The 12,452-nt window shown below is 47.5% G+C and overlaps 1 protein-coding gene across 1 annotated transcript in view; it reads right to left on the bottom strand.

Annotated features, from left to right (window-relative positions):
- The window catches only part of SV2A (synaptic vesicle glycoprotein 2A), a 55,549-nt gene extending 48,405 nt beyond the window's left edge, over window positions 1-7,144 (bottom strand). The window contains exon 1 of the mRNA XM_083591120.1: window positions 6,838-7,144. The gene's annotated coding sequence lies outside the window, so the exon portion shown is untranslated. The remainder of the gene's footprint in view (window positions 1-6,837) is intronic.
- Between the last annotated feature and the right edge of the window lie 5,308 nt (window positions 7,145-12,452).

Below are 12,452 nucleotides of genomic sequence, written 5' to 3'. Positions count from 1 at the left end.
GTTCTTAAAGCTAATAAAATCAAGTTTCCGCTTCCTAACTCTCCCACGGAGGCAGCTTTTCCCAGGTGACAGGAGAGGAGCCCCGGAGGAGCTGGGCTGCCAAAGCAAAGCTTCCATGTAGAAGAAATTGTACTTTGGGGAACAGACGGGCACCAAGCAAGACGGGGAGCAGATCAGAGAGCTGAGCCATCATCTGCTAGGAAATTCTCTCTTTTTCTCTCACGATCCAATGTGGGGCAGTGGGTCTCTTGCCTGCTATGAGCACAAGGCGTCTGCCTCCGACAAGACCAGAGTTGTGCACATGTAAATAAAACTAAATAATTACAGACAGGCCGGAGGCCAAATCCCTGGTCCCAGGGGCTTTCTGCTGCTCGGGGAACAGGTGGAACAGCAGGTATGGTTTGAGCCAGAGGGAAAGTATGTTTTGGCTAGTAACTCTAGAGTTACTGGGAAGCTAGCGTGGCGTAGTGGTTAGAGTGTCATGCTAAAGCCTGGGAGACCAGGGTTCAAATCCCGCATTCTACCACAAGGCTCACTAGGTGCCAGTCACTGCATCTCAGCCTAGCCTACCTCACAGGGTTGTTATAATAATAATAATAATAATAATAATAATAATAATAATAATATGCATGATCTCAGAAGGCTTCTCCAGGTAGCCCTGCAAATGTTGCCTGTCTGGGAAACTCTGGAGAACAGTGTAATAATAATAATAATAATAATAATAATAATAATAATAATAATTTATTATTTATACCCTGCCCATCTGAGTGTGTTTCCCCAGCCACTCTGGGTGGCTTCCAACAGAATATTAAAATACAATAATCTATTAAACATTAAAAGCTTCCCTAAACAGGGCTGCCTTCAGGTGTCTTCTAAAAGCCTGGTAGTTGTTTATTTCCTTGACATCTGGTGGGAGGGCGTTCCACAGGGCGGGTGCCACCACCGAGAAGGCCCTCTGCCTGGTTCCCTGTAACTTGTTGTGGAAGTTACTCAAGGAGGGGGAGAACAATGTACGCTACCTTGAGCTCCTTGGAGGGGGGGTGTAGGATATGAAGGCAGTGAATGAATAAATAAACTTTTAATGGACTTTGGTGGGGTGCCTCCAGGCTGCCGACGTTACTTGGGAGAGATACCAGCGCACGCTGCAAATTCAGGTTTGCACAATTAAAGTGGGTCAAGGCTCATCCTGTCACCGCGGCACAACAAATCCATTCCTTTTAAATAATAATAATAATAATAAAGAAACTGACATTTTGCAGTTTGGACGAATGACTTAACAGGAAGACGTGCAAATGCCCCATAAGAAAATCAGAGTGGAGCCTCGTTGTCACATAGTCAACCCCGTAAACAAAATCAGAACAAACGCTCAATAAACGCTGTGTGTGGCCTAATCTCCCCATAAGCTCTGGTCAAAGAGGGTTATTTATTTGTTTCATAAAATTAAACGCCACTTGGTGTTAAAAAACAAAAACAAAGCAGTTTACGAAAAGGATAAAGTGATTAAAATGATCGGTAAGAAAAGGGAAGGGTGCCACTAATGTCCATCTGCCTATTCACAAATAGAAACATGCCTTTTAGGGATGTTCAGAGATATAAGCTGAAATTCTGATTTCCAAGGAATGCAAATAAGCGCAGGAGGTTTCTAGTGGAGATGATGGGAATCCAAAACATGGTAGTGAGTGGAGGAATGAGAGGGAGAAAATGCTGACACAAACGGTAAGGGCAGGGACAGGATTGTGCCATAGGGGACGTCAGAAGATGCCTAGAAACAGGTCCCTTTCACAAACCCTCTAAGTATCCCTATTTTTCCAGGGCCGTCCATCCCTGTTTTAGAGAAGCAGTCCCGGTTTCTGATTTCATCCTGGAATGTCCCACTTTTCCTTCAGGTGTCCCTCTCCTTCAGCCTCAGTTGTCCAGCCTTTAAAATGGGAACATAACACTGTCCTCGCCTCTCGACAAAAAATAAAATAAAATAAATCCTGGATTTGCCAGGGGGAAATGAACTATCAGTTGCTAACGTTGGGGCTGTGTATTTAGCCAGCAAGGTGCTTGCCATCCTTCTGGACTTAGTAGGTGAGACAGCATCTGGCAGACACACACACACACCCTGGGCATGTAGGCAAAGAGTTTTAAGGACCCCCTCCCTCATTTCATAGGGGGTGGGGGGAGGAAAAGGTCTAGGCATCTACTGTCAGCACCATGGGTAGGCAAACTAAGGCCCGGGGGCCGGATCTGGCCCAATCGCCTTCTAAATCCGGCCCATGGACGGTCTGGGAATCAGCATGTTTTTACATGAGTAGAATGTGTCCTTTTATTTAAAATGCATCTCTGGGTTGTTTGTGGGGCCTGCCTGGTGTTTTTATGTGAGCAGAATGTGTGGTTTTGTTTAAAATGCATCTCTGGGTTATTTGTGGGGCATAGGAATTTGTTCATTTCCCCCAAAAAAAATATTGTCCGGCCCCCCCACAAGGTCTGAGGGACGGTGGACCGGCCCTCTGCTGAAAAAGTCTGCTGACCCCTGGTCAAGACGGTAGGTGCAGTTTGGACCCCAGCCTCCCAAAATCCGGGCAGCCACTTTGCTTTCTATTATGTGGAGGAAATATGTGGAAATATGTGAAGAACCAGTGTGGAAGAAGGGGCTAGAGTGCTGAACTAGGCTCTGGGAGACCAGGAACAGTGGCGGACGTTGGGGTCTCAAATTTTGGCAGGGCCCGGAATTTGTACCACGCCGAAATTCATGCAAAATCCGTGCCTCTTGTGCTCCATTCTACACCACGGTTGTGGCAGCCGACCAGTGAAACCACATCAGCCGCCCTACCCTAAAACCGCCTCTGCTGGGTTCGTATCCCCACTTGGTTATAAAGCAGACTTAGGCTGTGGTATTGGGAGCTGGTCACTGACTCTCTCGGTCTCACCAAGGGGGTGGGTTAAACCACAGAGCCTAGGGCTTGCCGATCAGAAGGTCGGCGGTTCGAATCCCCGCAACAGGGTGAGCTCCCGTTACTCGGTCCCTGCTCCTGCCAACCTAGCAGTTTGAAAGCACATCAAAGTGCAAGTAGATAAATAGGTACCCCTCCGGCAGGAAGGTAAACGGAGTTTCCGTGCGCTGCTCTGGTTCGCCAGAAGCGGCTTAGTCATGCTGGCTACATGACCCGGAAACTGTACGCCGGCTCCCTCGGCCAATAAAGCGAGATGAGCACCACAACCCCAGAGTCGGTCATGACTGGACCTAACGGTCAGGGGTCCCTTTACCTTTACCTTTAGGCTGTGTCTCACCTACCTCACAGGGTTGTTTATTTTATTTTTAAAAATACCTTTCATTAAGTTTTCTAGAGAAAAATACAAAACTTAATATCGTTTTCCCTTTTCTATATATATATAGAAAAAAACCAAACCAAGACTTTTATCTAGATAGACTCAAAACACAAAAGGGAGGGGGAGGGTCAATAGAGAAAGAAAAATAAATGAATAAAAAGTGTAGAAAACAGGGGTTAAAAGGGAAAGGTAGAAAAAGGTTGTTGTGGGGATTAAATGAGGAGGGGGAGAAGAATCGCATGACCCACCTTGGGCTCCTTGAAGGGAAATGATGGCATACCGGTGCAGTAAATAAAAAATAAAATAATAAGTTGAGTACTTGGGAACTGTGGCTCTGTATCTGGAACAAGATCTTGGGGGGGGGGGGGACTCAGACCCACCCAGCAGCTCTCCAGCTGCCATCTCTCATATCTGATAACTTAAGGTGGTTATCCAACTAAGTCCTGCTTTGTGAAGTCAATGGGCCTACATGAGTCACACTCATCAACTTCAGTGAGTCTACTCTGCGTAAGACTGGCATTGAAGAGACAAGCCTTGACATTCATCGGGGTTTTGATTTTGTCTGGAAATCCCATCTGCCATTGAAACTGCCCATTTCTTTGCTCCAGATTACATACAACCCGCCTGCCTTGTGTCCCACAGAACTCAATGGGAGCCATTTGGAGCTCAACCTGTCTCTCTTATCCGCATGACCCGGACACCCTTAAATCTGCATGGCGCCGCCCAGGGCTCCATTCGTCACACTGAAGTGTAACACTGAGACCGGAAGTGGGTTTTGAAAAGAGAGGACAATGCAGGGAAATCGTTGTACATGCTGTGCATTGGCTGTGATTCCTGCATTGCAGGGGGTAGGTCTAGAGGACCTTTGAGGGTCCCTTCCAATGCTACAATTCTCTGATTCCATGTCCCCCATCCTCGCTTCAATTAATTCTGAGTGCAGAGGTGTTCGTTTTTACCTTCCCTGACCCCTTTCGAATGTCGCAGCACCTCCTCCTGAGCCTACGTATTTATTCATTTATTTATGTAGAATTTATAAAGCGCTTGATTGCAGACCAAAAGCTCAAAGCGGTTTACAAAAGAAGAAGAAGATAAAACCGTAACATCATCACTAGAAAGAAATTAGCAGCAGTGATTTCAAAGTCTTTTGAAAAGTGAAAATAGCAATAGACCAAACACAGAATTAAAACTCGCATCAACTGTCTAAACACCTGAGTAGGCCTGGGTAAATATATATATATATATATATATATATATATATAGGTTTTTAGCAGATGCCAAAAGAGTGCAGGGAAGATGCCACTGCAATAGATATCAATAAGCAGGGAGTTCCAAGGTATAGGATGAATTCTGAATAAACTGGTGGTATAGAAAGGGCCTTGGTTGAAGAGGCACACACACACACACACACACACACACACAGACACACACACACACCTGTGCACATATTGAAACGAACACATACTCAGAAAGAAACCAAAAAAGAGAGCACAGAGAAGGCCCCACTGCAATATATCAAGTGGCAGGGAGTTCCAAAGTTTAGGATGGTTGCTGAATAAACCAGTGGCCTAGAAGGGTCCTTAGCTGCAAGGCGCACACACGCATACACACTGTGCACAAATGGAAACAGACAGACAGAAAGAAACCTAAATGTGTGCAATGAAAGTGCTTGCCTGATATCAATAGGCAGGGAGTTCCAAAGGTGCCAAGTGCATTTCCTCCCTGCCTCTGCACATTCAGGATCCTGAATGGGCCTCTGAAGCCAAATAAAGCCCGTTCAAAGGTGCCTGCATCAGCTCTCTCCTTCTCCGCTGGGATGTGTTTGTGCGTGTGGGTCCTTTGTGACCATCTCTGTGCGTTACCGAACGCAACTTTTGAAACCACAATGAAAGGAAGATAAACACAGCATCTGCAGGGCCTAGTGTTTGGCTTGACAAGGTCACCCACTGAACCACAGCTTTTTAAAAAAAGAAAACCCACATCTTTGCATTCTCCCTCCTAATTCATTGCCCTCTGATGACTGATTTAAAAGCACACAACACGGATCCAGAGAGAGAGAGAGAGAGAGAGAGAGAGAGAGAGAGGAAGGACATGGGATATTTATCGTGTTGTATTGACCGACTCGGCCGGGAAAGAACTGGCTTACAAATTAAAATTAAAACATCAAAGCAGGAGCAGTCACGTGTGGGCTCCCCCCCCCCCAGCCAACATCTACCCCCACCCAATTCTTCCATCCGTTTTGCAATCATATTTGGAAGTCGGGATCTGTCTCAATCTTCTCCCTCACCCCCCAAAATGCTGATCAAACATAGCTTCCCGCCCCCCCCCCGGAGTCCAATGACCTTATTTCAATATCACAGCAACATTCCCCTCCCAAAAAACAAAACCCTGTAAGGATGCTAACGAGTCAAGGGACCTGGGAGGGGAGGTTAAAATAATATATAATGGCTGGACATAATGGGGGGGGGGTTTGAGAGAGAGCGGTGACCCCCTTTAGGAAATCCCTCCTCCCCGCTTTGTTAGCGTAGGAAAGGAAAGATTCCCGAACCCACCAATTTTCAAAGGCAGCGGGGTAAAATAGTTTTAAAGCGATCTAAAGGGGGGAGGGTGGAATGAGAGGTTCTCAAAATTCGGAAGCCAGAGGAAGACCCCCAACTCCCCACCCCACGCCTGTCCCACATTTTCCTTGAATGACATATCATAAGCTTCAATTCCAGCCTCTAAATGTCAAAACGCCCTGATTTTCTTTAAAATAAGGGAACCATCTCCAGAAGACTGAAATTAAAACCTTCCTCAGCACATCCCACACAATCCAGCCTCTCTTTAAAAAAAAATGGGTATTTTTAATTTCTGGCGTTTCCTTTCCGCCATCCGTTCTCCAGGCTCACCCCGTTCATACAGATGGTGTATGTGGCAAGGAGATTGTTGCCGGGGGCGAGATATCAGAAACAACCTCCCCTCAATGCCCCCCACACCCCACAATCAAATTATTTGGTGGGCCCTGGGAAGACGGGGGGGGGGGATCCAGTCTGCAGAAAGATGAGCGCAGAGTTAAGAACAGCCGCTACCACTAAACACCCCGAATTTGCAATTCTGAACACCCCCAAGGTCATTCCTTGCTCTGTGTGCACACACTTCGGCTCTTCCAAATTTCAATATCCCCCCTCCTTCCTTTGCAAAGCCAGATATAAATAAAACCTCCCGTAAAACCGAGATGCCAAAGTCAGTAAGCCTCGTCTGCCCTTTGCCAACTATGGCTCCCCAGCCTGACAGCCAAGAAAGATGAAGGATGCCATAAGAAATTGGCGAGGGGGGAGGCGAGAGGAAGAGAGACTTGCAGAAATTCAGGCCGAACCCAAAGGCAAGGTTTTCCAGGACAAAATGGCCACAGCACCGAAGAAGAGATGTGGTGGTGGTGGTGTAATTTGGGGGGTGGTTTTGCCACGCCACTCACCCTCAACAAGGTGGCGGAAAAAGGCAGCCAGGCAGGCACCTAAGGAAGAGAGCGGAGATAACCCTGCTTACCTGGCTCCTGTGGTACCCAGACACAGCTCTCCTCCTATCTCAGGCGCTCACCATCAGCCGGCAAAGGATGCTACTGCAACCAGGATGCAGGAGGAGGGAAGGACCAGAGCTGGCGGGAGGGAGCAGCGTTAACACTGCAGCTTCCAACGAGGAGAATGAGGATGGGAGAGTCCATTGTGGCAGGGAGAGGAAGGGAGGGGCGGGCAGGCGAAAGAGAAGGGGTTGGTGGGGGGGTGTGATGCAGTAAGGGGTTCAGGACCAAGCAAAATTGGGCAGATTTGGGGGAGAGGGGAAATAATCGGCTCTTCCCCACCCCCTGCGCTCAGTTACCTTCGGTCTCCGTGCTGGAGGACCTTTGCAAGCTCAGGTTTCTGCAGGCTCGGAGATATTTTTTTTCGTTTTAACCCCAAAAAGGGGACTCCAAGTGACTAATGGCCTCGTTAGGCAGTTCCAGCTGACGGTGTGGTTTTTCTTTTCTTTTCTTTCTTTCTTTCCCGGGGGTGCGAAGGGAAAAGCGAAACAGAACAAAAAGGGGGGAGAGCTTTTTGCTGGTAGATTCCCTCCGAAAGTCCCCAGAATGGGGAAGGAAAGGTTTAAATGGTGAGGAAAGTAAGGGTTAAATGGATGCGGGGTTTAAATTAATCTCGTTTTCTTTTATTTTTTAAAAAAATGTTATTCGTTTATTTGTTGCAATTTCTGTCCCCCCTTTTCGTCTCCAAAGAGCTCAAGGTGACGAACGTGGTTCTACCTTCGTCCTCGTTGAATTCCACACAACAGCCCTGAGAGGTAGGTTGAGAGGAGGAGCGGTGACTGCCTCAAGGTCACTAGTGCTGGATTTGGGGCAGTGTGGGTGGTTCCCATGCACAAGGCGACGAGCCGAGGGGGGCACAAAATTGAGAAGACCCATAACTGAGAAGATCCATTTGGAGGTGACAATTTTTGGCTGCACTCAGGGCGCCATATTACCAGAGATTATCAAAGTCTGCTCCGAGGTCACCCAGTATGCTTCAGGGCCAAGTGGAGATTTGAACCCTGGTCTCTCCTGGATCCAAGTCCTACACTCTAACCCTAGCTTTCTGGTTGCGGGGAAGGAAAAAAACAGAACAAGGAAGTTCCTTGGTTGATGTCAGTAGGAATTGATACATAGCCACAGTACCTCCTCCAGCAGGATATTTTAGCCTGCCAGTGGAAGGGAGCCAGTCTAACCTCATTTGGGAGGCAATCCTATAATCTGGGGCAGCCACAGACAAGGCTCTGTCCCTTGGGTCACCACCGACTGTGCCTCTGATGTTGATGGGACCAAGGGGAGAGACTCATCTGAGAATTTTGGCATCTGGGCAGGTTTGTATAGGAAGATGCAATCTTCCAGGTAGCCTGGGTCTAAGGCAATATATGCTTAAGACCACGGGTAGGCAAACTAAGGCCCAGGGGCCAGATCCAGCCCAGTTGCCTTCTAAATCCGGCCCGCAGGTGGTCCGGGAATCAGCGTGTTTTTACATGAGTAGAATGTGTGCTTTCATTTAAAAAGCATCTCTGGGTTATTTGTGGGGCATAGGAATTCGTTCTTTTTTTTTTTCCTTTCAAAATATAGTCCGCTGCCGCCCCCCCCCCCCAAGGTCTGAGGGACAGTGGGCCGGCCCCTTGCTGAAAAAGTTTGCTGACCCTTGCTTAAGACCGTCTCTAAGCGGTCTACAGAATAATGAATACAGTGGTACCTCGGGTTAAGTACTTAATTCGTCCTGGAGGTCTGTTCTTAACCTGAAACTGTTCTTAACCTGAAGCACCACTTTAGCTAATGGGGCCTCCCGCTGCTGGCGTGCTGCCGGAGCATGATTTCTGTTCTCATCCAGAAGCAAAGTTCTTAACCCGAGGTACTATTTCTAGGAGTCTGTAACCTGAAGCATATGTAACCCAAGGTACCACTGTACATTGAAACTGAGAAACTACAATATAATGCACTGCTATCTTAAACAGCACTACAATGCAATGACGTTAAAGGAGATAATCCCCCCCCCAAAAAAAACATTTTGAAACTTCAGCATTCACAGCATCCTCAGAACCACTCCACTTTGTCATTTAAAAAAAATCAAGTTCCTAGTCCCTGTTGCTCAAAAGAGCAGCAGTGAAGTTTCCATTAAAGTGTGAGAGGTCTTCAACCACTGCTATTGAACACCTCTTTGCTCTCTGACTCATGAAACCAAAACAAGACAAAGTCTCCAAATCCACTTCATCCGCATAGTTCGCCCAGATCCTCTGAATTAATTCTTGCTTTCCTGGTGCAAAAATCTTGCGCCCTTGGTATACTACAAGCCTTTTGATACTCTAAAATGAGAGGTTGGAATCCTCTGTCTGGAGGATCCACGTTTCCACAGATAGGATCCTGAATGCTGAAAGCATTTGGAAGATACATAAATGGGTTTCTGCTGTGGGGTTTCTTCTACGAAGTGGTTGTGTGTGCGTCTTGGCATAGCCGATGGAATAAACCTGCTTTCCATTTCTGCTGCTAAGTGACAACTGGGGAGAACCAAAAGTTGGTTCTCTGAGCCGAACCGATGGACTAGTCCTGCTTCTCTTTCCCTCCCTCTGCACTGCAGCCTGGTTGGAACTTCAGCCCTCTAGTTAGGGATGGAGAACGATACGATATGGTACAATACAATACGATCTTCTTTATTGTCATTGTCCCATACAGAACAACAAAATTAAAATTAAAATCTGCATAAGACATTCAAAACCAACAAGCCTGCTATCCCAACCTGGTTAGCCCCCTAAAAACTCTGATACCCCATTTTTAAAATGCAATATACTCCCATAGAGACTCCTTAAAAGGTAAAGGGACCCCTGACCATTAGGTCCAGTCGTGGCCGACTCTGGGGTTGCGGCGCTCATCTCGCTTTATTGGCCGAGGGAGCCGGCGTACAGCTTCCAGGTCATGTGGCCAGCATGACTAAGCCGCTTCTGGCGAAGCAGAGCAGCGCACGGAAACGCCGTTTACCTTCCTGCCAGAGCAGTACCTATTTATCTACTTGTACTTTGACGTGCTTTCGAACTGCTAGGTTGGCAGGAGGTGGGACCCAGCAACGGGAGCTCACCCCGTCGCGGGGATTTGAACCGCCGCCTTCTGATTGGCAAGTCCTAGGCTCCATGGTTTAACCCACAGTGCCACCCGTGTCCCTATAAGAGACTTCTTACACTGCATTTAAAACCAAAATCACATTTGGATAGAAACTGTTTCTCAGGCGGCTAGTCCTAGTCTATATAACCCTGTACCTTCTTCCAGAAGGCAGAAGCTGAAAGAGATCATTTCCGGGGTGTGCATTATCCTGGTCCCACCATTCTCTTCCCTGAATGTTTGGCTGTGCTGAGGCTGATGGAAGTTGGGAGTCCAGCGACACCACATAATTTCCCCATACAATGGTACCTCTGGTTACGTACTTAATTCATTCTGGAGGTCTGTTCTTAACCTGAAACTGTTCGTAACCTGAGGTACCACTTTAGCTAATGGGGCCTCCCACTGCTGCCGCACGATTTCTGTTCTCATCCTGAAGCCAAGTTCTTAACCCAAGGTACTATTTCTGGGTTAGTGGAGTCTGTAATCTGAAGCGTATGTAACCTGAGGTACCACTGTATCTGAATCAAATATTTCCGTGGCTTCCCTTGACAGCGTTCTAAGACAGGCTTCCTCAACCTCGGCCCTCCAGATGTTTTTGGCCTACAACTCCCATGATCCCTAGCTAGCAGGACCAGTGGTCAGGGATGATGGGAATTGTAGTCTCAAAACATCTGGAGGAGGGCTGAGGTTGAGGAAGCCTGTTCTAAGATGTCAGTTGTAGGGCAGAATGGGAAACAAGCTTAGAGCTTGAGGACTAGAAGCCTTGCTCCATTTTGAGCTGCCTGTGCCCACTCCCTCCCTCCTACGCCGTTTATTTGACCCTCCACCAGCTGCGGAGCGTGTGTGGGTAATCTCCACACCCACTCTCCGCTTTTATTTTATTTTAAAGAGCGGTTCTGAAGTGTCGGTTCCGTTCCGGGCGGTAAAACCCCACGGGGGGATTCGGAGCGGCTGCTTTCTCGGCGTAACGAGGAATTATAGCATCCGTGCAGGGCCGATAATCGCTCGCTTAATAGCTTTTCCTTCTGCCGCTCGAGGGAGAGGATCTTTAAAGAGCAGCCCTGGCAAAGGAGCCATTTGGCTGCCTTCGCTTGGCTGGCGATGACTCACGGAGGCAGCGGAGATGGATGTCTGGGCAGGGCCAAGGAGAGGATCTGTCCACGGCTGGCAACAGGCTCTAGGCTGGCAGCAAAGGCACTAGTGCGGGAGATGAATGGATAGGGCCTGTGATAGGGCCACAGTCTACCAGGGAAATCCCTCCAGCTGTACAGGATACCAGCAAAATCCATGGTGAGAGGCGTTTGACAGTGGAACAGATTGCCTTGGAAGGGGACGCAGTCTTCTTCCTTGGAAGTTCTTAAACAGAGGATGGCTGGCCATCTGTTGGGGACCTGTTAGCTGTGATTCCTGTGATGACCTTTGAGGGTCCCTTTCATAGCTATGATAATACTAGAAAACTTATTTACAGACATTAGTTTACATGACATTTCCTCAGGCTAAGTTCCCGTTTCCAATCAAACTTCACATTTAACGCTGTCTGTCACTGAGACAACTCCTGAACATGCAACCAGACGATTCCTTGATAGGCCCATGACAGGGCCGATGTGATAATTCACTTTCAATCCCCTTCCCTTTGCTGTCTCATTATGCGTAATCTACCTGCCTGCAAGATTCTGAGGGGAAACAGTGACCCTTTGAATCCAGAAAGTCAAAGAGTCCAGCTAGAGTCTGAGGTACAGTTCATAATTGTTGTAATTCCACCATTAAACAGAAGGCAGTGAACTCAAATATAGAGCGTATCAGTTTTTTCTACCTTTTATCAGAAAGCAATTAATGCTGTCACACAAGATACACAACACCGTGCTCTTTCTCTCTGTCTATACACAGGTGGGTAAGCTATGGACCAAACATGTATATGGCAAAATATATACACCGTATTTTTCGCTCTATAAAACGCACCAGACCACAAGACGCACCCAGTTTTTGGAGGAGGAAAACAAGAAAAAAAATATTCTGAATCTCAGAAGCCAGAACAGCAAGGGGGATCGCTGCGCAGCGAAAGCAGCAATCCCTCTTGCGGTTCTGGCTTCTGGGATAGCTGCGCAGCCTGCATTCGCTCCATAAGACGCACACACATTTCCCCTTACTTTTTAGGAGGGAAAAGGTGAGTCTTATAGAGCAAAAAATACGGTATATATACATAACAACATGGTTTCAAAGAATCTAGACACAGGGTTTCTCCTGTGATCATCCTAGATGATCGTGTGATTCTCTGATTCACTGGAGGCTTTTAAAGAGGGTGTCGAAAGATTTATAGCTGCTTGACTGACCAAACCCAAAGGGTGCCCACTATAATGGCTCCTCGTCATCCTGGGGGAAAAGTGACAAGTGGGGTGCAGCAGGATTCTGTCCTGGGCCCGTTGCTGCTCAACGTCTTTATAAACGACTTGGGCGAAGGAATTGGGGAACACTCATTCAATTCGCAGGTGACACCAAATTCGGAAGG

Source organism: Podarcis filfolensis (genome assembly GCF_964270895.1).
Source record: "Podarcis filfolensis genome assembly, chromosome: 16".
Classification (NCBI taxonomy): Eukaryota; Metazoa; Chordata; class Lepidosauria; order Squamata; family Lacertidae; genus Podarcis; species Podarcis filfolensis.
This window is presented reverse-complemented; position numbering and strand designations above follow the sequence as displayed.